At 46.2% G+C, this 26940-nt stretch overlaps 1 protein-coding gene across 4 annotated transcripts in view; it reads right to left on the reverse strand.

Moving 5' to 3' along the window:
* ptk2ba (protein tyrosine kinase 2 beta, a) overlaps positions 1–26940 on the reverse strand; it is a 212456-nt gene that overhangs the window by 143975 nt on the left and 41541 nt on the right. The window lies entirely within an intron of this gene.

The following is a 26940-nucleotide window of genomic DNA, read 5'->3' on the forward strand; positions in this document are numbered from 1 at the left end:
TCTGATGTGGATGCAGTGATGATGGGTGGGTTAGTGGCTGGAGGTGGTAATCAGCCTTTCTCCTCGGGGAAAGCAACTGTTTTTGAGTCTGGTGGTCCTGGCATGGATGTTACGTAGCCTCTTCCCTGATGGGAGTGGGACAAACTGTCCATGAGCAGGGTGGGTGGGATCCTTCATGAAGTACTGGCCAGTTTCAGGCACCTTTCTGTGTACATGTCTGGGTAGGCTGGTGCCAGTGATGCATTAGGCAGTTTTGTCTACCCGTTGTAAGCCTTCCTGTCCACCATAGTGTAGTTGACCTATAAGCATCTGTAGCTGTAGCAACGTGACGCCAATTGAAACATCCTGTCCATTACCTGCTAACAGTCTCTTAAATACCTTTTTGTATCTGTCTCTGGCTCCACCCCTGGCAGCCCATTCTAACCACCCACCACTCTCTTTGTAAAGAATCTGCAAAACTAACCCCCCCTCACCTTAAAACTGTGCCATTTAGAAAGATTAAAGATTAAAGTCCTGATGAAGAATCTCAGCTTAAAACATCAGCTGTTTATTCATCTCCATAGCTGCTGCCTGGCCTGCTGTGTTGCTCCAGCATTTTCTGTGTGTTGCTCTGGATTCCCAGCATCTTCAGAATCTCAGGTGTTAAAGATTAGCTTTATTCGTCACATGTACTTTGAAACATAGTCATAGTCATACTTTATTGATCCCGGGGGAAATTGGTTATTCAACCATACAGTGAAATCTGTGTTTGTGCCAGCAGCCAGAACAGTCCAAGGGTGTGCTGGGGCTGGGGGGGTTGCCACCAACCAGTGTCAGTTTGCTTCATGTCCACAAGTTACTAACCCTAACCAATGCAACGTGGGAGGAAACCAGAGCACACAGAGAAAACCCACATGGTCACGAGGAGAAGGTACAAGCTCCTTACAGACAGCAGTGGGCATTGAACCCTGATCTTACAGTCCACTGGCACTGTGAAGCATTACGCTACCGTGCCACATGGGAAGGGAGTTTATTACCTCAGTGGACAGACAACCCCTTCCCTCCACATTTCCCTCAGATCTGTGACAGCAGTCTACATCCCTCCTGTGTCCGCAACACAGCGATAGAATCATCCAGTAACACAGCGGAGACTCATACCCTTCGGTCCTACTCTGCTAGCCCAACAACCTGCCTGCTAGGTCCAGTTACCCATATTTGGCCCACAACCCTCCAAGCCCCTCCTCCACTTAGCACTCTAAATGCCTCTCAAATGTGTAACTATACCCTCTCCCCCTTGACCACTTCCTCTGGCAGCTTGCTCCAGGTCCTCATTACCCTCTGTGTAAAGAAGTTACCCCTCAGGTCTCATTTAAATCTCTCCCTTTTTATGTTGTATCCGTGACCTCCAGATTTGGACTCCTCAACCCTGGGGAAAAGACAATGACCGTCAACTCACACTAGTCCTCATCGAGGGACCAGGAGTGGAAAGGGTGACCAGTTTCACATTCCTGAGTGTGAACATCTCTGCAGATCTTTCCTGGGCCCAACATATTGATGCAGTTACAAAGAAGGCACAACAGTGGTTAGCAACACACATCAAAGTTGCTGGTGAACGCAGCAGGCCAGGCAGCATCTGTAGGAAGAGGTGCAGTCGACGTTTCAGGCCGAGACCCTTCGTCAGGACTAACTGAAGGAAGAGTGAGTAAGGGATTTGAAAGTTGGAGGGGGAGGGGGAGATCCAAAATGATAGGAGAAGACAGGAGGGGAAGGGATAGAGCCGAGAGCTGGACAGGTGATAGGCAAAAGGGGATACGAGAGGATCATGGGACAGGAGGTCTGGAAAGAAAGACAAGGGGGGGGACCCAAAGGATGGGCAAGAGGTATATTCAGAGGGACAGAGGGAGAAAAAGGAGAGTGAGAGAAAGAATGTGTGCATAAAAATAAGTAACAGATGGGGTACGAGGGGGAGGTGGGGCCTTAGCGGAAGTTAGAGAAGTCGATGTTCATGCCATCAGGTTGGAGGCTACCCAGACGGAATATAAGGTGTTATTCCTCCAACCTGAGTGTGGCTTCATCTTTACAGTAGAGGAGGCCGTGGATAGACATGTCAGAATGGGAATGGGATGTGGAATTAAAATGTGTGGCCACTGGGAGATCCTGCTTTCTCTGGCGGACAGAGCGTAGATGTTCAGCAAAGCGGTCTCCCAGTCTGCGTCGGGTCTCGCCAATATATAAAAGGCCACATCGGGAGCACCGGACGCAGTATATCACCCCAGTCGACAGTGGTTATATTCATTAGGAGTTAGAGGAGATTTGGTATGTCACCAAAGACACTCACAAATTTCTACAGCTGGACCTCAGAGGACATTCTAACTGACTGCACAGGATTGGAAAAAGCTGTAGAAACCTGCAAACTCAGCCAGTTCCATCATGGGCACTAGCCACCCCAGCATCCAGGACATTATCAACAGGTGAGGCCTGATAAAGGCACTCTCCGTCATTAAGGTCTCATCACCCAGGACACGTCCTCTCCTTGTTGCTACCATCAGGGAGAAGGTACAAGAGTCTGAGACACACACTCAACATTTCAGGAACAGCTTTTTCCCCTTTGCCATCCGATTTCTGAATGGACAATGAATCCATATACAATATCTCACCATCTTTTTTTCCTCTTCTTTTGCTCTACTTATTTAATTTAATTTTTTAAAATATATTTCAAGGTGTCACACATGAGGCTGTTTAACAAGGAATATTTAAAGTGAAGGTTGATAGGTTCTTAATTAGTCAGGACGTCAAAGGTTACAGGGAGTAGGTAGGAGAGTGGGGTTGAGATAGATGATTAATCAGCCATGATGGAATGGCAGAGCAGACTTGATGGGCTGAATGGCCTAATTCTGCTCCTATATCTTATGATTTATATGGTTTTCTGATTGTAATTCAATTTTTATTATTATGTATTGCAATATACTGCTGTCGCAAAACAACAAATTTCATGACATATAGTGATATCAAACCTGATTTTGATTCTGAGATTTTATAAACTTAGACCATAAGACACAGGATCAGAATTAGGCCAATCAGCCCATTGAGTCTTCTCAGCCCTTTGGCCCAACTCTGCTAGCCCAGCAACCTCCCTGCTAGTTCCAGTTACCCACATTTGGCCCACAACCCTCCAAGTCCCTCCTCCATTTAGCTCTCTAAACGCCTCTGAAAAGTGTAATTGTACCCAGCATCCCCTTGACCACTTCCTCTGACAGCTTGCTCCAGGTTCTCGTTACCCTCTGTGCAAAGAAGTTACCCCTCAGGTCTCTTTTAAATCTCTCCCTTTTTATATTGTATCTGTGACCTCCAGATTTGGACTCCTCAACCCTGGGGAAAAGACCAATCAGGTTGTGCCTTACAAGCCTGATTCAATTTTTTGAGGATGTGACTAAAGACATTAATGAAGTTAGAGCTGCAGATGTAGTGAATCTGGATCTCAGCAAGGCATTTGACAAGGTACCCCATGCAAGGCTTATTGAAAAAGTAAGGAGGCATGAGATCCAAGGGGGCATTGCTTTGTGGATGCAGAACTGGCTTGCCCACAGAAGGCAAAGAGTGGTTGCAGATAGGTCATATTCTGCATGGAGATCGGTCACCAGTGGTGTGCCTCAGGAATCTGTTCTGGGATCCCTGCTCTTCATGATTTTTATAAATGACCTGGATGAAGAAGCGGAGGAGTGGGCTAGTAAATTTGCTGATGACGCAAAGGTTGAGGGTGTTGTGGATAGTGTGGAGGGCTGTCAGAGGTTATGGCGGGACATTCATAGGATGCAAAACTGGGCTGAGAAGTGGCAGATGGCGTTCAACCCAGGTAAGTGTGAAGTGGTTCATTTTGGTAGGTCAAATATAATGGCAGAATATAGTATTAATGGTCAGACTCTTGGCAGTGTGGAGGATCAGAGGGATCTTGGGGTCCAAGTACATAGGACACTCAAAAGCTGCTGCGCACATTGACTCTGTGTTTAAGAAGTCATACGGCGTATTGGCCTTCATCATCCGTGGTATTGAGTTTAAAAGCCGAGAGGTAATGTTACAGGTATACAGGACCCTGGTCAGACCCCACTTGGAGTACTGTGCTCAGTTCTGGTCACCTCACTACAGGAAGGATGTGGAAACCATAGAAATGGTGCAGAGGAGATTTACAAGGATGTTGCCTGGATTGGGGAGCATGCCTTATGAGAATAGGTTGAGTGAACTCGGCCTTTTCTCCTTGGAGCGATGGAGGATGAGAGGTGACCTGATAGAGGTGTACAAGATAATGAGAGGCATTGATCGTGTGGATAGTCTGAGGCTTTTTCCCAGGGCTGAAATAGCTAGGCACAAGAGGGCACAGATTTAAGGTGCTTGGGAATAGGTACAGAGGAGACGTCAGGGGTAAGTTTTTTTACGCAGAGAGTGGTGAGTGTGTGGAATGGGCTGCCGGCGACAGTGGTGGAGGAGGATATGATAGGGTCTTTTAAGAAACTCCTGGATAGGTACATGGAGCTTAGAAAAATAGAGGGCTACAGGTAATCCTAGGTAATTTCTAAGATAAGGACATGTTCGGCACAGCTTTGTGGGCCAAAGGGCCTGTATTTTGCTGTAGTTTTTTCATTGTTGATCCCAGATCCCTTTCAACCCCATGCCCTGACCGATCAGGAAATGATCAAGGACCTTCTCAAATATACGCACTGACTTGGCCTCCACCACAGTCTGTGGCAGAGCATTCCACAGATTCACTACTATCTGGCTAAAAAAATTCCTCTTTACCTCTGTTCTAAAGGGTCACCCTTCAATTTTGAGGCTTCGCCCTCTAGTTCTGGATACCCTCACCATCAGAAACATCCTCTCCACATCAACCCTATCTAGTTCCTTCAACCTTCGGTAGGTTTCAATCAGATACCCCGCATTCTTCTAAATTCCAGTAAGTATAGGCCCAAACTGCCAAACACTCCTCATATGTTAACCTCTTCATTCCCAGAATCACCCCCATAAAGCTCCTCTGGACTCTCTCCAATGACAACACATCCTTTCTGAGATATGGGGCCCAAAACTGTTGACAATACTCCAAGTGCAGCCTGACTAGTGTCTTATAAAGGCTCAGCATTATCTCCTTGTTTTTATATTCTATTCCCCTTGAAATAAATGCCAACATTGCATTTGTCTTCTTTACCCCAGATTCAACCTGTAAATTAACCTTCTGAGAGTCTTGCACGAGCAGTCCTAAGTCCCTCTGCACCTCTGGTGTCTGAACCTTCTCCCCATTTAGATAATAGTCTGCACGATTGTTCCTTTTACCAAAATGCATCATGATACATTTCCCAACACTATACTCCATCTGCCACTTTTTTGCCCATTCTTCCAGTTTGTCCAAATCCTACTGCAATTACATTTCTTCCTCAGCACTACCTACCCCTCCACCTATCTTCGTATCATCCACAAACTTTGCCACAAAGCCATCAATTCCATTATCTAAACCATTGACAAGCAATGTAAAAATCAGTAGTCTCAATGCTGACCCTTGAGGAACACTGCTAGTCACTAGCAGCCAACCAGAAAAGGCCCCTTTATTCCCATTTGCTGTCTCCAGCCTGTCATCTGTTTCTCTATCCACGCCAGTATCTTTCCTGTAATGCCACAGGATTTTATCTTGTTAAGTAGACTCACATATGGCACCTTATCAAACGCCTTCTGAAAATCCAAGTAAAATGACATCCACTGCCTCTCCTTTGTCCACCCTGCCTGTTACTTCTTTGTCAGGCAAGATTTCCCTTGACAGAAAACATGCCGACTTTGACTTACTTTATCATTTGTCTCCAAGTACCTCGAAACCTCATCCTTAATAATTGACTCCAACATTTTCCCCAACCACCGAGATTAGGCTAACTGGCCTATAATTTCCTTTCTCTTTCCTTCCTCCCTTCTTAAAGAGTGGAGTGACATTTGCAACCTTCTAGTCCTCCAGGATCATGCCAGAATCAAGTGATTCTTGAAAGATCAGGACCAATGCATCCGTTAACTCTTCAGCAACCTCTCTCAGGACTCTGGGATGTAGTTCATCTGGCCCAGGTGAATTACACATCTTAAAACCTTTGAGGTTGCCTCGCACATTTTCCTTTGTAATAGCAATGGCACTCACTTCTGCTCCCTGACACCCACAGACCTGCTAGTGTCTTCCACAACAAAGACAAATGCAAAGTTCATCTGCCATTTCTTTATCCCCCATTACTAACTGAAACTTCTCTGATGTCAGCCCTCATTCCCCTGCATTCCAAAGGATAAAGATCCAGCATGGCCAGCCTCTCCCCCTAGTTCAGGCAGCATCCTCGTCAATCTCCTCTGCACTGTCTCCAGCTTGACAAAGCCTTTCTATAACAGGGTGACCAAAACTATACAAAATGCCCGAAGAGCGGTCTCACCATGGGGTCCTCAGGACCCTTCCTTCACCCAGTGTGTTCTCCCGCACAATCAGTGGACTTTAGGGTATCGGGGGAAAAATGAGCAATACAACTCGGGAAGGATGCTTTGGGAGTGGTGGACTGAGGGATTCCTCAAACGTCACCTGTCCGGACTGGGAGTGGTAGGATGAGGCCATGGGTGAACAAGTTTGAGATTAATTGTCATTCAACCACACATTCAACCATACAGCCAAACAAAACAGGGCCGAGGTGCCAAACACACTGAACCACATAGCACTTATAGCACATATAATTACAATAGCAGAAAATCATACAAAAGTATTTTAAAAATAAAACTAATAATATAACCCAAGTCCCTGAGTGCCCTGGCCTGCAGATTGATAGGGCATGGAATGTTTTTCTGAAGCCAGGTTTCCACAAGAACAAGCCCACAGCAGTTCCTCATCTCACACAAATGTGGCCACAGCCAAACACAATCCAGCTTGACTTCCACTGAGCGATCACTGGAGAGCAGCACCGACAGGAGAGGTAGCCCCCATTTCAGTACAGAACCCAATGGCACACAGCCATCTCTATCTACTCTTTGCCTGGAGTTGCAACAGGCACTCCCGCGGCATGAGGGAAGGCCCACGCAATAACCAAGGCCACGCAGCTCCCCCACCATCTGTCTCACCAATGAACAGTGAATTGGACTCACAGTATTCTATATTACCAATATATTGAAAAGTGAAATATGGTCCGGACCCAGGAGCTTTGCAAAATGAGACTGCACACATTGGTCCCAGTGATAGAGTGTGACAACTTTTCCAAGTTCATGGTGGTCTCTGAGGATCTCAGATACCGAAAGGCTCTCCGCCCTTACAATGACTTCATGGCACTGTGAATGAGACAGGGAAGCTGTTCCTCACTCAAAGAGTCAAAGTCAAAGAAATAATTATTATCAAACTGCGTGCACCATATACAACCCTGAGATTCATTGTCTTGCAGGTATTCACAGGACAATAAAGAAAAGCAATGGAATTTATGAAAAGCTATACATAAACGAAAACTGACAAATAACCAGAAGGCAAATTATTCAAATAAAGATCCAATAATACTGGAAGTGTGAGTTGTAGAGTCCTTGGAAGCGAGCCCATGGCTTGTGAATTCAGTTCAGAGTTGAGATGAGTGAAGTTGTCCACACTGGTTGAGGGGCAATAAATCGTTCTGGGCCCAGTGGTGTGGAACCTAAGACTCCTGGACCTCCCGCCCAATGGTAGTAGTGGGAAGAGAGCCTGACCATGACCCGGATGGTGGAGTTCCTTGATGATGGATGCTGCATTCTTGTGGTAGCACTCCATGTAAATGTGCTCAATGGTGGGGAGGCTTTCCCAGTGATGGACTTGGCTGTATCCTTCTCCTTCTGTAACCTTTTCCATTCCTGGGCATTGGTTTTGTCAGACCAGGCCATGATGCAACCAGTCAGGATACTCTCCACCATGTATCCACAGAAGTTTGTCAAAGTTTGAGGTGACATTCTGAATCTACAGAGACTTCTAAGAAAGTGGAGGCACTGCAGAGCCTTCTTTGCGATGGCAGTTACATTTCTGAGGGGCCAAGCCAGGGTGGATACGGAGATGCTTCCTCTCTGAGGGAACCCAAATCCAAGGAACACACATCAAAGTTGCTGGTGAATGCAGCAGGCCAGGCAGCATCTATGGGAAGAGGCGCAGTCGATGTTTCAGGTCGAGACCCTTCGTCAGGACTAACTGAAGGAAGAGTGAGTAAGGGATTTGAAAGCTGGAGGGGGAGGGGGAGATGCAAAATGATAGGAGAAGACAGGAGGGGGAGGGATAGAGCCGAGAGCTGGACAGGTGATAGGCAAAAGGGGATACGAGAGGATCATGGGACAGGAGGTCCGGGAAGAAAGACGGGGGGGGGGTGACCCAGAGGATGGGCAAGAGGTATATTCAGAGGGACAGAGGGAGAAAAAGGAGAGTGAGAGAAAGAATGTGTGCATAAAAAAGAGTAACAGATGGGGTACGAGGGGGAGGTGGGGCCTAGCGGAAGTTGTCACCAGTTTCATACAGAGATGAGGGGCAAATTTTCCTCTAACAGGGTTGAAAATCTTTGCAACTTTCTTCCTTAATGGATGATGGAAGCAGATTTTGTCATGAGTTGACTGACATTCATTTCATTCACAACCACCTCCAGGCCCTTTGCCTTCACTTGTAATCATTGTTTCATCATGAAACACAGAGCAGATATTTCACCAGCTGAGTGACTCAGGATCAGATCAGAGGGAGCCCATCACATTCCATGATCTGCTGAGAAAGCCTTGTGTAAGGGTTGTCTATGCATAGACACCTGGAGAGGAGCAAGTGCTCAACATATGGACAATGTTCAATGCAGGTTGACAAGTGATCAGCTGCCTAACTGGAGAGTAGGCGGGTTGACAGTAGGCTGCCAATTCCACCTCAGCTCTCTTACAATTCATTTTCTAAGTATCCACAGTTTGCTTCTCTTGCACGTTGGATATTGTCAGTTTCTGCTTATGATTGCTTCCTTGACGTAGGTTCTATTGTACGTTTTATGACATGGCACAAAATGAACAAACAAACGACTGTCCTGATGAATGGTCTTGGCCTGAAACATCGACTGTTTACTCTTTTCCACAGATGCTGCCTGGCCTGCTGAGCTCCTCCAGCGTCTTGAGTGCATCAAAATGATTGTATTTCTTTAATGCCCTGTAAATGCCTGCAAGAAAATGAGTCTCTAGGTATACGCATACAGTAATATTAAAGAACTTTGATAATTAGTTTACTTTGAACGTTGAATCTGAGACGGGAATTTTCAGTGTTTCAGTTTTCACGACATGTAAGTAATAATAAACCAAATTCTGATTCATAGAGCCACACCACCTCCCTCCACCTACTTGACTAAACACCCCCAACACAAACCCCAAGCAAAAACGTGACTGGGTGACAGTGACGGTGAGAGGGTAGTCATGCAAGTGGTGGGGTTGGGTACAGGCAGTCAACTACAAGAATGACCACAAGCAGCGAGCATCCTTCCCTCTCCACACAACACTCGATCAGAACCATCTTCCTCTCCACACAACACTCGACCAGAACCCTCTCCCTCTCCACACAACACTCGACCAGAACCCTCTCCCTCTCCACACAACACTCGGTCAGAACCCTCTCCCTCCACACACAACACTCGGTCAGTACCTTCTCCCTCTCCACAGAACACTAGGTCAGAACCCTCACCCTCTCCACACAACACTAGGTCAGAACCCTCACCCTCTCCACACAACACTCGGTCAGAACCCTCTCCCTCCACATACAACACTCGGTCAGAACCCTCTCCCTCTCCACACAACACTCGGTCAGTACCCTCTCCCACTCGACACAACGCTCGGTCAAAGACCCTCTCCCTCTCCACACAACACTCGGTCAGAACCCTCTCCCTCTCCACACAACACTCGGTCAGAACCCTGGGCCTCTGCACTTTTACAACAGCTTGGGGTCACTTGACTGTGACTGAAACTCTCTGGGTAAGCATGCAGAAGATATTCTGAAAGTGTCCAGGCACTGCAATTGGGTTTCGTATTTAGAACAACTGACGGTACAAGATAGACACAAGAAATTTTGCAGCTGCTGGAAATCCAGAGCAACAAACACAATCTGAGAAGAATCGTTTTGTTAGAGAATCTGGTCTTTTAATTTATTGTCTGTCTGCACTGTTCTCTCTCTGTAGTTCTTACACTTTATTCTGCATTTGGGTATTGTTTCTTCCGTTCTACCTCATTGCACTGTGTAACGATTTCATTCGTGCGAACAGTTTACTAGACGAGCTTTTCACTGGAACTTGGCACAGGTGAGAATAATAAACCAATTTTCCAATTTCCCAAAATTTTTGAAACCTGTGTATTGAGCCAGAGATGGAGGCAAAGCACACACTGAAACCTCATTATACTGACTGAGAAGGATGGTGTTGATTGAGAATCTGGGCAGGGTTTGGGGTTATAGTTCGACAATTACAAAAACAATAGATAGAAGACAGATACACCTGCTGATGTTGACAGTAGATGTTTTTGTAGATTTAAAAAGGGGGAAAAGTTCCCTCGGCCTGAGATGCAGGAGAGAGGAAAGATTTAAAGGGGTTCTGAAATCCAGGCTTTTCCCACAGAGGGTGCTGTGTACATGAAATGAGCTGCCTGAGGAAGTGAGAGAGGCGCAGGTATAATTGCAACATTTAATAAGACAACTGGACAGCTACACGGATGAAGATTACAGATAAAGATTCGATTTGTTTGTTGTATGTACAGTGAAATGCCTCATTTCTGTCAGCGACTAACAGAGTCTGATGCTGTGCTGGGGGCAGCCCGCAAGCATTGCCGTGCTTCTGACGCCAGCAGAGCATGCTCACAACTCACTACCACTAATCCGTACGTGAGTAAAAGCTGGAGCACCCGGAGGAAACCCACGTGTCATACAAAATCCTTACAGATAGGTCGTCAGCGCTGTGAAGTGCTGTGCTAAGCATTACATTACACTGGCCGCCTAATGCTACCACACGAAGGTTGAGAGGAATGCGGTCTAAAGGAAGGCACATGGGACTTGTTCAGTTTGGCAACTCGGCCGCTATGAATGAGTAATGCCGAAGAGCCCGTGGTACAACTCTGTGACGTGATGAGATATTCCCGCTATTCCTTTCTCCACAGACACCGCCGCACCTGCAGGGTATTTCCAGAATCCGTGGGTCACCAAGGTCGAGCATTTCCCAACAACATCCAGAGAACAGAAACAGTCCTAGCCAAGCAGTGGAGATGGAGCAAAGCAGAGAGCGAGATCGGGGGGCTATTTACAGCTGCTGGCCAAGCAGAGGAGATGAAACGAAGCAGAAGATGTGATCAGGGGGGTTATTTACAGCTGCTGGCCAAGCAGAGGAGATGAAACAAAGCAGAAGATGAGATCAGGGGGGTTATTTACAGCTGCTGGCCAAGCAGAGGAGATGAAATGAAGCAGAAGATGTGATCGGGGGGTTATTTACAGCTGCTGGCCAAGCAGAGGAGTTGAAACGAAGCAGAAGATGAGATCGGGGGGTTATTTACAGCTGCTGGCCAAGCAGAGGAGATGAAACGAAGCAGAAGGTAAGAGCAGGGTTGCTATTTACAGCTGCTGGCCAAGCAGAGGGTGTCGACCAGCACGCCATTGTGGTCTCGCTGGTACAGATCAGCTCAGGAGCAGGCCTGCGAGTTGAAAACCCACCTCACCTCAAAAGCTATCCTTGCTCTATATTTCTTTTTTATTTTTAACAGTCACAGAAACAGGCAGTTCGGCTCACAACATCAAAGGTCAAAGTATGTGTATGTCACCATGTAGAACCCTGAGATTCATTTTCCTGTGGGAATTTACAGGAAATGAAAGACCAACAAACAAGCAGTGTGCAGAAGAAGGCAATTTATGCATAAATAAATAAATAATACTGAGGCCATAAGTTGCTGCGTCCTTGAAAGTGAGTCTGTGGGTCATATATTCAGTTCACGGTGGAGTTGAGTGAAAGTTACCCACGTTGGTTCAGGAGCCTGATGGTTGAGGGGTAATAACTTCCTGATCCTGGTGGTGTGGATCCTGAGGCTCCTGTACCTCCTTCCCGATGGCAGCAGTGAGGAGAGATCATGGCCAGGGTGGTGGGGGTCCCTGATGATGGATGCTGTTTTCTTGCAGCAGTGCTTTGTGTAGATGTGCTCAATGGTGGGGAGGGATTTACCTGTGATGGACTGGGTGGTATCCATTACTTTCGGTAGACTTCTTTGTTCCTGGGCATCAGTGTTTCCATGCCAGGCCATGGTGCCACATCCAGACTGACTTGGGTATTTTATCATAAGTCCAACATTTCGCCCAATGTCCTCTCTGCCTGGAAGATTCAAGTGCTCATAGATTGTTCTTCAACACCGTTAGTATTCTGCCTCCACCGGAGTTTTCCACAAACCTACCTCTCTCTGGGTGAGAAAAATACACCTCAGATGCCCTTCGAATTTCTTTCCCCTCACCTTAAATCCACGTCCTCCAATTCTATCCTTTTCTGAAACGGGGGAGATTTCCTGCAATCTTTACCTCTCATAATCTTAGACACTAATAATAATTTATTTATTTATTTATTTAGAGATATTGTGCGAAACAGGCCCTTCGAGCCACACTGCCCAGTAACCCACCTCTTTAAACCCTAGCCTAATCAAGGGACAATTTATAATCACCATTTAGCCTACTTTGGACTGTGGGAGGAAACCAGAGTACCTAGAGAAAACCCACACATTTCACAGGCAGAATGTACAAACTCCTTACAGAGGACATTGGGATTGAACTTGGAATCATTGCCCTGGTCTGAAATAGTGTCACGCCAACCACTATGTTACCCTCCTGCCCAATGTCCCTTCTCAACCTCCTCCATCCCTGGGAGAGCAGACCCAGCCTCTCCTGTGCCTCCTCGTATTCAAACCTCCCAATATCAAACAACGCTCAGGAGAATCTCCTCAGAAGCCTTTCCACGCCTCTCAATCTGGCAGTGTGCTCCAGGAACTCAACCACTCTCTGCTGGGTGAAGAAAGTCCCCTTCTCATACCCTCTACATCTCATTCTTCTTACTCTAAATCCTTGTCTTCCCTTTGAAAAGTGGGCGAAAGTTCATTACACAGGAGAGTCATTGAGTCACAGAGCACTACAGACCTTTCGGCCCATCTCGTCTGTGCCGAACTTTTAGCCTGCCTAGCCCCGTCAGCCTGCACCTGGACCTTAAAGTTTGTGTTACTCTCTGCGCCTTCTGTGCATCAGGCAGCAAGCTCGATGTTTTTTTAGCATTTGTCTGTTTTAACTTGAGGCCAAGTTGCTCAACCCAGCATGGACGGAAAACGCGCAGGGAGCCAGCCGGGTTCGAATCCGGGACCACTCGCCTCGAAGTCCAGTTTGGATGCCACTATACCACCGGCCAGCCAACCTTAAAGTTATACCCCTCTCATTAGCGATTTGTACCCTCAGAACAAGTCACTGGCTGTCCACTCAATCTACGTCAAAGCCCTTCGGCCCATTTAGTCTATGCTGAACCGTAGTCTCATCACCCTGCACCTGGAGCTTCCATACCCCTCTCATCCACATACCTATCCAAACTTTCCTTAAATGCTGAAATCAAACCTGCATCCACCACTTCGACTGGCACCATCCTCTCAGTGAAGAAGCTCCCCTCGTGTTCCCCTTAAACATTTCACCTTTTATCCTCAACCCTTTCCTGTGGGCAGATGACCAAAACTGGACACAATACGCAAAACAACAGGAATTCTGCAGATGCTGGAAATTCAAGCAACAGACATCAAAGTTGCTGGTGAACGCAGCAGGCCAGGCAGCATCTCTAGGAAGAGGTACAGTCGACGTTTCAGGGTCTCGGCCAGAAACATTGACTGTACCTCTTCCTACAATACTCCAAATTTGGCCTCGCTAATGCCTTATACAACTTCTGTTTAACATCCCAATTCATGTACTCAATACATTGATTCAGGAAGGCCAATGTGCCTTTACAACCCTATCTACTTGTGATGCCACGTTCAAGGAATTATGGATCTCTATTCCATGATTCCTCTTCTACTGCACTTCACACTGCTCCTATAAAGAATTGCTCTGACCACGACACTCCCATGCCTCCCTACTGAATAGAGACTCTGAACAGCAGCCACTGCAGATACATAAACAGAGACACCCTCTCCCCCCGGCCCTTCCTCACCTCTGGAGGAGAGGGGGACTGCCCCATGACAGTGTGTGTGTGTGTGTGTGTGTGTGTGTGTGTGTGTGTCTGTGTGTGTCTGTGCGTCTGTGTCTGTGTCGTTTCTCACTCAGCACCCTGCTGGGAGCAGGCCTGGGCTGGTGTCAGTGTATGCTTCTCCTTTTGCCGCAGGCACACCAGGCTGTGTCCCGGCAAGCCCACTGCACATTCCTCTCTGTGGGGCAGGCAGCCGAGCCCCACATTCCTGACGAGGTTGTGGCTCGGACCCAGCCTTCCTTTCACAGACACCTTTGAAAACTTACAAGGATCTTGACAGCATTTGAGGACCTTTAGTTACAGGAAAAGGCTGATTAAGTGAGGAGTTTATTCCCTGGAGCACAGGAGAGTGAGGGGAGATTTGATAGAGGTATACATAATTATGAGGGGTATAAATCTGGTAAAAGCAAGCAGGCTTTGTCCACTGAGTTAGGGTGGGACTACAATGAGAGGTCATGGGTTGAAAGCGAAAGATGAAATGTTTAAGAGGAACATGAGGCCGAACTTCTTCACCCAGAGGGTGGCGAGAGTATGGAATGAGCTGCCAGCGGAAGTGGTGGGTACTTGTTCAGTTTCATCATTCAAAGGCAGTTTGGATAAGTACGTCGATGGGAGGGGTATGGAAGGCTACAACTCGGCTGCAGGTTGATAAGACTAGGCAGAATAATAGCTCAGCACAGACTAGATGGGCCGAAGGGCCTGTTTTTTCATTCTGTAATGCTCTATGACTCTCTGATACACAGAGGGTTAAAGAACTAGGTGCCTTATTCTCCTGGCCCTCTTCAGCACTCCCAGCACTCTAAGGGTTAACCCCAGCCACCAGAGGTAGCATTCCCCTCCGCATATCTCGATGGTGTTTCTATTGAAAGCAGCAACCCCCACCCACCCCTCTCCGAAACCCTGAACGGAAACAGGGCGGGCATTGCAAAAACCATGCATGTAGATGGAGGTGATTAATGGCAGCAGGAATGTTGGAAGACAGGAAACTGAGGGGTGAGGGGTGACCTAATTAGGGTATATTGTATCGTGATGGGCATACACAGGGCAACTGCACGTAGCTTTTGTCTCCCAGGGAGGGGGTGCTAAAAACAAGACCAGAGGAGATCAGAGGAGATAATCTAAGCAAGGACACTTGGGCAGCTTTTTCACACTGAGGGTGGTGTGTACTTAGAAAGAGCCACTGGAATGAATGGTTGAGACAGGCACATTAGCAACATTGAGATAAGGACGAGGATGCAAAAGATTCTAGAGATGTTGAACAACACAGACAAAATGCCGGTCAGAGGGGAATTAACTTATGCATTTCAGGTGTCGGGGGAAATTTCAAAGGAGATCTGAGGGGCAAGATTTTTTTTACACAGAGAGTGGTGGGTACTGGGAACGCCCTGCCTGGGGTGGGGGTAGAGGCAGATACATCAAAGACATTTAAGAGAAGTTCAGATAGGCACATGAATGTGAGGGAAATGGAAGGGTATGGACATTGTGTAGGCAGAAGGGATAAGTTTAGTTAGCCATTTGATTACTGATTTAAATTGCTTGGCACAGCATTGTGGGCCAAAAGGCCTGTTTCTGTGCTGTTCTATGTTCTAAACAGTTTGCATTTCGGGCTAAGGCCAGGACATGGATATGATCATAAGATAGAGGAGCAGAATTAGGCCATTCGGTCCATCGAGTCAATTCATCATGGCTATTCCATTTCCCGCTCAGCGCCAATTTCTGACAGAAGAGGTTTAGAGGTTTCGGGCTATGAGGCCATCAGGCTGTGCTGCGCAGTGCAGTAGGCATGGACGGGTTGGACTGATGAACCTGCTCCCCAGGTGCCAGAAGCAGACACACGCCTCACTGGACCAGCTGTGACACCCATTCAAGTTCAAGTTTACTGTCACCTGAGGTTGTTGTTTCGTATACAACTAAACGAAACAATGTTCCTCTGGATCATGGTGCACCCACAATACGAATATCACACAGCACATAAAAACAAATATTACCATCAATACGTGAATAGAATATAATTCAGAATGCATGTAGTGTGCAGTACAGGTCATCAGTCAACATTAAGGTAGTTTGAATGGTTTGGAACAGACTAAGTGGGCCAAAGAGCCTGTTTCTGTGCTGTTCTATGGCTTTATGACTCTAAACCCCTCACTGTCCTGGTGATGAGACCTCAGTGGTGACAGGGTATCCATTAGTCTCACAGCCTGAGGGAAGAAGCTGTTACCCAGTCTGACAGTCCCAGTCCTGATGCTCCTGTCCCTCCTTCCTGACTGTAGTGGGTCAAAGAGACTGTGGGATGGGTTGCGGGGATCCTCAACAATGCTTCAGGCTCTTCGTCTGTGACACGCCCGGTAAATGTCACAAATAGGGGAGGAGGGAGACTCCGGTGATCCTCTTGATAGTTTTTATTATCCTCTGTAGGGTCTTGTGGTCCAATGCCTTGCAGCTTCCGTACCACACAATGATGCAGTCAGACAGCACACTGTCCATGGTGCTCTTGTTAGGACGGGGATGGGAAGACCTGCAGCCTTGTGGTGGGAACAGGAGGGATCCTGGTTAACTGTTCAGGGTCTGGGCAGGAAGGAATAGCAGCACAACTATGATCCAAATGGCCTCCTGGTCTGTTCCGGGGTGGACTCCACAACCCACCGCCAGCCAGAATGACCGGTGTCCCCACAGAATTCATGGTGCATTGCATAGGTTTACAGGTAAGCACAGTGAGTTAAAGCAGGGCATGTCCTCCCTGAACATTAACAGAACCACTGACCCAGACAGTAGTTCCTCTACAAAATGGTGCTGATAAGTGGGAACTGCGTGCAGCTCCGATGGGAATCCTCAAATATTCCTGTTCAATACTATGACAGCTGAAAACCATAGTCACAGCCATGAGCTCTTCAGTAAGCAACATCGGGTTAAGATGTTTAAAAAAAAATCTATTGGTACTGAAATCAGATTCTGGACTGCAGACTTGGGTCACGAGGGCAGTTCCCTATTAAGGTAAGTCCCCAAGAACCAACATCCAACCGTATTCCTCCAGTTCCTCACGTCCTCCACTGCCCTTGACCAGCCACACTCTCACTTCCAGGGCGAAAGTCTGCTCAAGAGCATCAGGGACACAGTCCTTCGGCACAACTCGCTCATGCTGATCAGCCAAGCTAGTCTTCGTTTATGTAACACACACAAAGGGCTGGAGTAACGTTCAAAGTAAATTTGTCATCAAACTACATATATGCTACCATATATAACCCTGAAGTTCCTTTTTTGTGGGCATTCACAGTAACTACAAAGAAACACAATAGAATCAATGAAATAACACACACAACTAGATAGACAAACAGCCAATGTGCTAAAGACAACAAAGAGTGCAAATATAAAAAGTAATTCAGCCAGTCAGGCAACATCTATGGAGAGGAATCAACAAGTAGAAAACTACAGCACAGAAACAGGCCCTTCGGCCCATCATCTTCATGCTCCCATTTGAACCTTTCCACCCCAAATCTTATGTAGCCACATTAGGTCCATATTCTTTAGGCACACATTACAATAGGAGATAGAAAAGGCATTCGTTTTTTTTCATAAATTCTATTGTTTTTCTTTACTTTCGTCCAACCGTCTGCAAGAAAATGAATCTCAAGATCAAGTATGAGGTCGTTTAATTAATTAATTTCCCAGTACTGTGCAGAGTAGACCCTTCTGGCCTTCGAGCCAAACTGCCCCAGCAACTCCCAGCAAACCCAATTAACCCCAAACTAATCACAGAACAATTTACAATGACCAATTAACCTACCCCCTATGTCTTAGGACTGTGGGAGGAAACCAGAGCACCCGGAGGAAACCCACACATTCCACAAGGAGGACATACAGAAACACCTTACAGAATGGCACCAGAAGTGACCTCCGAACTCCGGAACGCCACAAGCTGTAATGGTGTCACACTAACTGCTTTGTTACCATGGCAACCACATACATACTTCGATAATCAATTTACTTTGACTTTGACCATTTACCAGATGTTTGGCCCAAATATCTCTGTATTAATCTCCGAGTGATAATATGGTAAATTGAATCAGTAAATTTGAAGATGACAACAGAATTGGGGGTGGGCCAGTAGAAAACGAGAAAGATTATCAAAGCTGCAGCTGGATTTGGATCAGTTGAGAAAAACAAGCTGAAAAATGGCAGATGGGATTTAACGCAGATAAGTGTGAAGTGTTGCACTTGGGAGGACCAACCAGGGTATGGCGGGTGGGAACAGGGAAGTAACAGTTTGGCATGAACTCGACAGGCCAAATGCCCTGTTTCTGTGCAAGGGTTCTCTATGATTCTAAACCTTTCTATTTCATGTACCTGTCCATCTGAGTTTTAAGAGTTTTTATTGTAGCTGCCCCAACTATTTCCTCTGGCAGCTCATCCCATATACCTACTGCCCTTTATGTAAAAAAAAAGTTTGCTCCCCAAGTTCCAATAAAATCTTTTCCCTCTTGCCTGAAACTTGGGCCCTCCAGTTCTAGATTCCCCAAAGTCTGTCTGTATTCACCCTACCTGTGCCTCTCATGATTTTAAAACATCTCCAGAAGATCATCCTCTGTCATCGTCTGACACCATCACATCGCCTCTCAGTCTCCTATGCTCCAAGAAATAAAATCTTAGCTTGTTCACACTTCTCTCTATCACTCCGTCCCTCAAGTTCCTGCAACATCCTGGTGAGCTAGACTGTCTGCAACAGCATCCTTCACTGTACACACCCCAGCTCTGCAGACAGGCCCTATAACTTCACTCAAAGATCAAAGTAAATTTATTATCAAAGTATATATATGGTTCTTGTCGCCCCACTATAGAAAGAATGTTGAGGCTTTGGAGAGGCTGCACAAGAGATTTACCAGGATGCTGCCTGGATACAAGGACGTGTGCTATAACGAGAGGTTGGACAAAATCTGTTCATTTTCTCTGGCGCGTCAGACGCTGAGGGGAGATCTGATGGAGGTTTACAATGAGGCATTGATAGAGTAGGCAGACAGTATCTTTTCCCCAGCTTGAAATGTCCAATACCAGAGGACATGGATTTCAGGTGAGAGGGAATCATTTCAAAGGAGATATGAGGGGCATGTTTTTACACAGGGAGCAGTGGCTGCTTGGAATGTGTTGCCTGGGGTGGGAGTAGAAGCAGATACATCAGAGACTATTAAGAGACATTTAGACAGACACATGAATGTGAGGAAAATGGAAGGATATGGAGATTGTGAAGACAGAAGGTATGAGCGAACCATCTGATTACTAATTTAATTGGTTCAGCACAGCATTGTGGGCCGAAGGGCCTGCTCCTGTACTGTTCTATGTTCTATGCTCCTTGTCTACTTTTACTACCCTCAGATTCATTTTGTAGCAGGTATTTATAGTCGAGAAATAAATAGAATCAATGAAAAACCACACGCAAAGACTAACAATCAATGTGCAAAAAGAAGAAAAACTGTGCAGATAAAATAAATAAAGAGATAGATAGAAGGATAATACCGAGAACGTGAGCTGCAGAGCCCTTGAAAGTGAGTCCATAAGTTGTGGAATCAGTTCAGTGTCTTGGGGAGTGAAGTTATTCATGCTGGTTCAGGAGCCTGATGGTTGACGGGTAATAACTGTTCCTGAACCTGGTGGTGTGAGTCCTGAGGCTCCTGTACCTCCTGCCTGATGGTAGTAACTAGAAGAGAGCAGGGCCTCTCTTTTGTTGTAAAACAGAAGGATACCTGAAGTAGGAGGTCGAGGGGGTCAACTGGACCCGACAGCCTCCTCCCCCATTTAATAAGGTCTTGGCTGATCTGACCATGACCTCAACTCCACATCCCTGGCTCCCCTGGTGACCCAACTGCGAATCGGCCTACCTCTGCCTTAAAGATATTCACAGCCTCTGCTTCCACTGCTCTTGGAGAGAGGCTGATCCAAAGATCCTGCCCCGTCTGAGGGAAATAGATTACCCTCTTCTCCGTGTCAGACAGGTAAGCAGTTGTACTTGAGCAGATTCCTGGTTCCCCTGCGAAGCACGTTCTCCACATCCTGCTGCCGTCTCCCTCAGGACCAGGTGTTTCAGACAAGTTCCCCCCTCCCACTTTGAGAACTCCCAGCAGTGACAAACCCAAAGCTTTCCAATCTTCCTCAGAAGACAACCCACCTGTTCTAGTCTTCCCACAGCCCGGTCATCAGAGGGAGCAGGCCACAAGAGATGAGGTTTCTCACAGGTTGACGATATTTGTTTGAAAGGAGAGCTTTGCGGGCTCGCTCCAGTGGCCCAATCAGGCAGGAGCAGAGCACAGCAAATGAAATTAAAATACGTTGTTGGGAGTAGGCCAGTGGTGAGAGTAGGAGCGTCAGGCTTTGGCTCGACAAAGGTATTGGCTCAGGGCAAGTTTCTATTAAGGTTCCCTTTTTTCCTCTCTCACTGTACCTAGTGTAGTAAATGGCTGTTGTGAGCTCTTCATGCCGGATGTTGGAGGCCTGGGAGACACAGAGTCTCCCAGGGAACTATATCTGTGTGAAGTGCATCAGGCTGCAGCTCTTTGAAGACCGTGTTAGGGATCTGGAGCAGCAGCTGGATGATCTTCGGCTTGTACGGGAGAGTGAGGAGATAATCGATCAGCATTATAGGGAAGTAGTCACCCTGAAGTTGCAGGAAGCTAGTAGCTGGCTGACTGTCAGGAGAAATTGAAATGTGAATAGGCATTTAGCGCAGAGCACCTCTGTGGCCATTCCCCTCAAAAATAAGTATACCACTTTGGATACTGTTGTGGTGGATGACCTCCCAAGGAAATGCCATGGAGACCAGGTTTCCGGCACTGAGCATGGGTCCATGGAGCAAAAAGGAAAGAGGGGAGCGGTAGTGATAGGGGACTCAATAGTCAGAGGAAGAGACAGGAGATCCTGTGGACATAAATGGGACACCCAGATGGCATGTTGCCTTCCAGGTGCCAGGGACACGGACGTTTCTGATCGCCGCGATTAGGCCACCGGAATGAGCCCGCAAAGCTCTCCTTTTAAACAAGTGTCGCCTACTTGCGCAAAACTTCGTTGCTGTGGCCTGCTCCCGCCGTTGATTTAGGAGGGGAAGGAAGAGCAGCCAGATGTCTTGGTACATATTGGTACCAATGACATTGGAAAGAAAAGCAAAGAGGTCCTGAAGAGAGAATTTAGAGAGCTAGTCAGAAAGCTGAGAAACAGGACCCCAGGGTAGTAACTTCTGTATTACAAACTGTGCCACATGCCAGTGAGGATAGAAACAGGATGATTAGGCAGATAAAAGTGTGGCTGAGAGTGCAGAGGGCAGGGTTTCAGGTTCTTGGATCATTGGGATATCTTCTGGGGGATCTGTACAAAAGTGATGGGCTATACCTGAACCCGAGGGGGCCCAACACTATACAAGATGGCTTTTTAGAGTAGTTTGTCCTTAAGCCGATTAGGGAATCAGCTATATGGATTGGGTGTTATGTAATGAACCGGAGGTGATTAGGGAGCTTAAAGTAAATGAACACTTAGGAACCAGTGATCACAATACGATTGAGTTCAACTTGAAATTTGATAGGGAGAAAGTAAAGACTGACATAGCAGTACTTCAGTGGAGTAAAAGAAATTAGAGTGGAATGAGAGAGGAATTGGTCAAAGTGAGTTGGAAGGGGATGCTGGCAGGGATGACAGTAGAGCAGCAATGATGCGAGTTTATTCCAAATACGAGGAAATACTCAAATGGCAAAACAGTACAACTGTGGCTGACAAGGGAAATCAAAGCTAATGTAAAAACAATAGAGAGGGCATACAGCAAAGCAAAAATTAGCAGGAAGATAGAGCATTGGGAAGCTTTTTAAAAACCTACAGAGAGCAACTAAAAGAATCATTAGGAGAGAAAAGATGAAGTCAGCATGGTTTCCTTAAGGGAAAATCTTGCCTGACGAACCAGTTGGAATTCTTTGAGGAGATTACAAGTAGGACAGTAAAGGAGATGTAGTGGATGTTGTATATTTGGACTTTCAGAAGGCCTTTGACAAGGTGCCGCTTACCAAGGTATCAGCCCATGGCATCAAAGGAAAGTTACTGCCATGGTTAGAGCACTGGCTGATTAGTAGGAGGCAGTGAGTGGGAATAAAATGATCCTTTTCTGGTTGGCTGCCAGTGACTGGCGGTGTTCCGCAGGGATCGGTGTTGGGACCACATCTTTTTATGCTGTATGTAAATAATTTAGATGATGGTCTTTGTTCCCAAGTTTAGAGATGATACAAAGATTGGTGGAGGGGCAGGTAGTGTTGAGGAAACAGGTAGGCTGGAGAAGATTTAGACAGATTAGGAGAATGGGCAAGAGAGTGGCAAATGAAATACATGTTCATGCACTTTGGTAGTTGAAATAAATGTGCGAACTATTTTCTAAATGGACAAAAATCCAAAAATCTGAGATGAAAAGGAACTTGGGAGTCCTTATGCAGAACAACCTAAAGGTTAGCTTGCAAATTAAGTCAGTGGTGAGGATGGCAAATGCAATGTTAGCATTCATTTCAAGAGGTCTAGAATACAAAAGTAAGGATGTGATGCTGAGGCTTTATAAGGCACTGGTGAGGCCTCACCTTGAGTATTGTGAACAGTGTTGGGCTCCTCATCTGAGAAAAGATGGGCTGGCATTGGAAAGGGTTCAGAGGAGGTTCAGAAGGATGATTCCAGGAGTAAAAGGGTTATCATATGAGGGACATTTGATGGCTCTGGGCCTGTTCTCACCGGAATTTATAAGGATGAGGTGGGATCTCATTAAAATCTTTCGTATGTTGAAAGGCCTAGACAGAGTAGATGAGGAAAGGATATTTCTCATAGTGAGAGAGTCCAGGATAAGAGGGCATGGCCTCAGGATAGAGCAGCATCCATTTAAAACATTTCTTTTGCTAAAAGATGGTGAATTTGTGTAATGAATTACCACAGGCAGCAGTGGAAGCCAGGTCATTTGGTGTATTCAAGGCAGAGATTGACAGGTTCTCATTTGGACACAGCATCAAAGGTTAAGGGGAGAAGGTTGGGCAGTGGGCCTGAGGAGGGGAGAAAAGGATCAGCCATGATTGAATAGCGAAGCAGACTTGATGGGCCAAATGGCCTAATTCTGTCCTATGTCTTATGGTCTTCTTCTGATGAATTTATGTCCTTCCTTAAATAAAACAACTGCAGACTCAGCGCTCCAGATGTGATCTCACCACAGGACTGCACAAGTGAAAAGAAACCGCCTTGCTTCTGTGTGCGGTTCCTGTTGCAGTAAACCAGAGCTCACACATTCAGTTCTCGTGTTACACTTCTACAGATGTTCACAAAAGGTGAGCAGTTTCCAGGTCCTGGGTATCAACATAGGAGCCGAGTTAGGCCAGTCAGCTCATAATGTTTGCTGCACCATTCCACCATGGCAAGTTTCTTTTTCCTCTCAACACCATTTTTCTGCCTTCTCCCTGGAACCTTTGAAGTCCTGATTAATCAAGAATTTATCAATCTCCACTTTAAATACACCCAGTGACTTTTCCTCCACAACCATTTGTGGCAACGGATTTCACAGATTCACCACCTTCTCACTGAAGAAATTCCTCCTCACCTCTGTTTAATTGGACATCCCTCTATTCTGAGGCTGTGACCTCTTGTCTTCACATCCACTCTATCTAGGCCTTTCAATGAGACCCACCCCCCATTCTTCTTAACTCCAGTGAGTACAGGTAGAGAGTCCTCATATATTAACCCTTTAATTCCTGGGATTAGTCTCATGAACCTTCTCTTGAATCTCTCCAATCAGCACATATCCTTCTATTTTCCTCAATCTGCGTATCTAAATGTTCCTTAAAAGTCTCCACTGTATCTGCCTCTACAACCACCCTGGCAGTGCATCCCAGGCACCTACCACTCTCGTGGTAAAAATCTTGCCCAAACATCTCCTTTGAGATTACTGCCTCTCACCTTCAATGTACCAATATCCTGGCAGGGAGATTAGCGAGGGCTACTCAGGTGACTTTAAACTAGAATGGTTGGGGGGTGGGAATCAAATTAAAGAGGCTAGGCATGAGGAGGTTAGTTCACAACAGGGGGATGGGAACCAGTGCAGAGAGACAGAGGGGTGTAAAGTGAGGGTAGAAGCAAAAAGTAATGAGGAGAAAAGTAAAAGTGGCAGGCCGACAAATTCAGGGCTAGCATCAAAAAGGACCACTTTTCAACATAATTGTATAAGGGCTAAGAGAGTTGTAAAAGAGCGCCTGAAGGCTTTGTGTGTCAATGCAAGGAGCATTCGCAACAAGGTGGATGAATTGAAAGTGCAGATTGTTATTAATGATTATGATATAGTTGAGATCACAGAGACATGGCTCCAGGGTGACCAAGGATGGGAGCTCAATGTTCAGGGATATTCAATATTCAGGAGGGATAGATAGGAAAGAAAAGGAGGTGGGGTGGCGTTGCTGGTTAAAGATGAAATTAACGCAATAGAAAGGAAGGACATAAGCCGGGAAGATGTGGAATCGATATGGGTAGAGCTGCATAACACGAAGGGGCAGAAAACGCTGGTGGGAGTTGTGTACAGGCCACCTAACAGTAGTAGTGAGGTCGGAGATGTATTAAACAGGAAATTAGAAATGTGTGCAATAAAGGAACAGCAGTTATAATGGGTGACTTCAATCTACATGTAGATTGGGTGAACCAAATTGGTAAAGGTGCTGAGGAAGAGGATTTCTTGGAATGTATGCGGGATGGCTTTTTGAACCAACATGTCGAGGAACCAACTAGAGAGCAGGCTATTCTAGACTGGGTTTTGAGCAATGAGGAAGGGTTAATTAGCAATCTTGTCCTGAGAGGCCCCTTGGGTAAGAGTGACCATAATATGGTGGAATTCTTCATTAAGATGGAGAGTGACATAGTTAATTCAGAAACAAAGGTTCTGAACTTAAAGAGGGGTAACTTTGAAGGTATGAGACGTGAATTTGCTAAGATAGACTGGCAAATGACACTTAAAGGATTGACGGTGGATATGCAATGGCAGGCATTTAAAGGTTGCATGGATGAACTACAACGATTGTTCATCCCAGTTTGGCAAAAGAATAAATCAAGGAAGGTAGTGCACCCATGGCTGACAAGAGAAATTAGGGATAGTATCAATTCCAAAAAAGAAGCATACAAATTAGCCAGAAAAAGTGGCTCACCTGAGGACTGGGAGAAATTCAGAGTTCAGCAGAGGAGGACAAAGGGCTTAATTAGGAAGGGGAAAAATGATTATGAGAGAAAACTGGCAGGGAACATAAAAACTGACTGTAAAAGCTTTTATAGATATGTAAAAAGGAAAAGACTGGTAAAGACAAATGTAGGTCCCCTGCAGACAGAAACAGGTGAACTGATTATGGGGAGCAAGGACATGGCAGACCAATTGAATAATTACTTTGGTTCTGTCTTCACTAAGGAGGACATAAATAATCTTCCAGAAGTAGTAGGGGACAGAGGGTCCAGTGAGATGGAGGAACTGAGCGAAATACATGTTAGTAGGGAAGTGGTGTTAGGTAAATTGAAGGGATTAAAGGCAGATAAATCCCCAGGGCCAGATGGTCTGCATCCCAGAGTGCTTAAGGAAGTAGCCCAAGAAATAGTAGATGCATTAGTGATAATTTTTCAAAACTCGTTAGATTCTGGACTAGTTCCTGAGGATTGGAGGGTGGCTAATGTAACCCCACTTTTTAAAAAAGAAGGGAGAGAGAAACCGGGGAATTATAGACCGGTTAGCCTAACGTCGGTGGTGGGGAAACTGCTGGAGTCAGCTATCAAAGATGTGATAACAGCACATTTGGAAAGCGGTGAAATCATCGGACAAAGTCAGCATGGATTTGTGAAAGGAAAATCATGTCTGACGAATCTCATAGAATTTTTTGAGGATGTAACTAGTAGAGTGGATAGGGGAGAACCAGTGGATGTGGTATATTTAGATTTTCAAAAGGCTTTTGACAAGGTCCCACACAGGAGATTAGTGTGCAAACTTAAAGCACACGGTATTGGGGGTAAGGTATTGATGTGGATAGAGAATTGGTTAGCAGTCAGGAAGCAAAGAGTGGGAATAAACGGGACCTTTTCAGAATGGCAGGCAGTGACTAGTGGGGTACCGCAAGGCTCGGTGCTGGGACCCCAGTTGTTTACAATATATATTAATGACTTGGATGAGGGAATTAAATGCAGCATCTCCGAGTTTGTGGATGACACGAAGCTGGGCGGCAGTGTTAGCTGTGAGGAGGATGCTAAGAGGATTCAGGGTGACTTGGATAGGTTGGGTGAGTGGGCAAATTCATGGCAGATGCAATTTAATGTGGATAAATGTGAAGTTATCCACTTTGGTGGCAAAAATAGGAAAACAGATTATTACCTGAACGGTGGCCAATTAGGAAAAGGGGAGGTGCAACAAGACCTGGGTGTCATTATACACCAGTCATTGAAAGTGGGCATGCAGGTACAGCAGGCGGTGAAAAAGGCGAATGGTATGCTGGCATTTATAGCGAGAGGATTCGAGTACAGGAGCAGGGAGGTACTACTGCAGTTGTACAAGGCCTTGGTGAGACCACACCTGGAGTATTGTGTGCAGTTTTGGTCCCCTAATCTGAGGAAAGACATCCTTGCCTTAGAGGGAGTACAAAGAAGGTTCACCAGATTGATTCCTGGGATGGCAGGACTTTCATATGAACAAAGACTGGATGAACTGGGCTTGTACTCGTTGGAA

The sequence above is a fragment of the Mobula hypostoma genome, chromosome 8 (assembly GCF_963921235.1).
Source record: "Mobula hypostoma chromosome 8, sMobHyp1.1, whole genome shotgun sequence".
In the NCBI taxonomy this organism is placed as follows: domain Eukaryota; kingdom Metazoa; phylum Chordata; class Chondrichthyes; order Myliobatiformes; family Myliobatidae; genus Mobula; species Mobula hypostoma.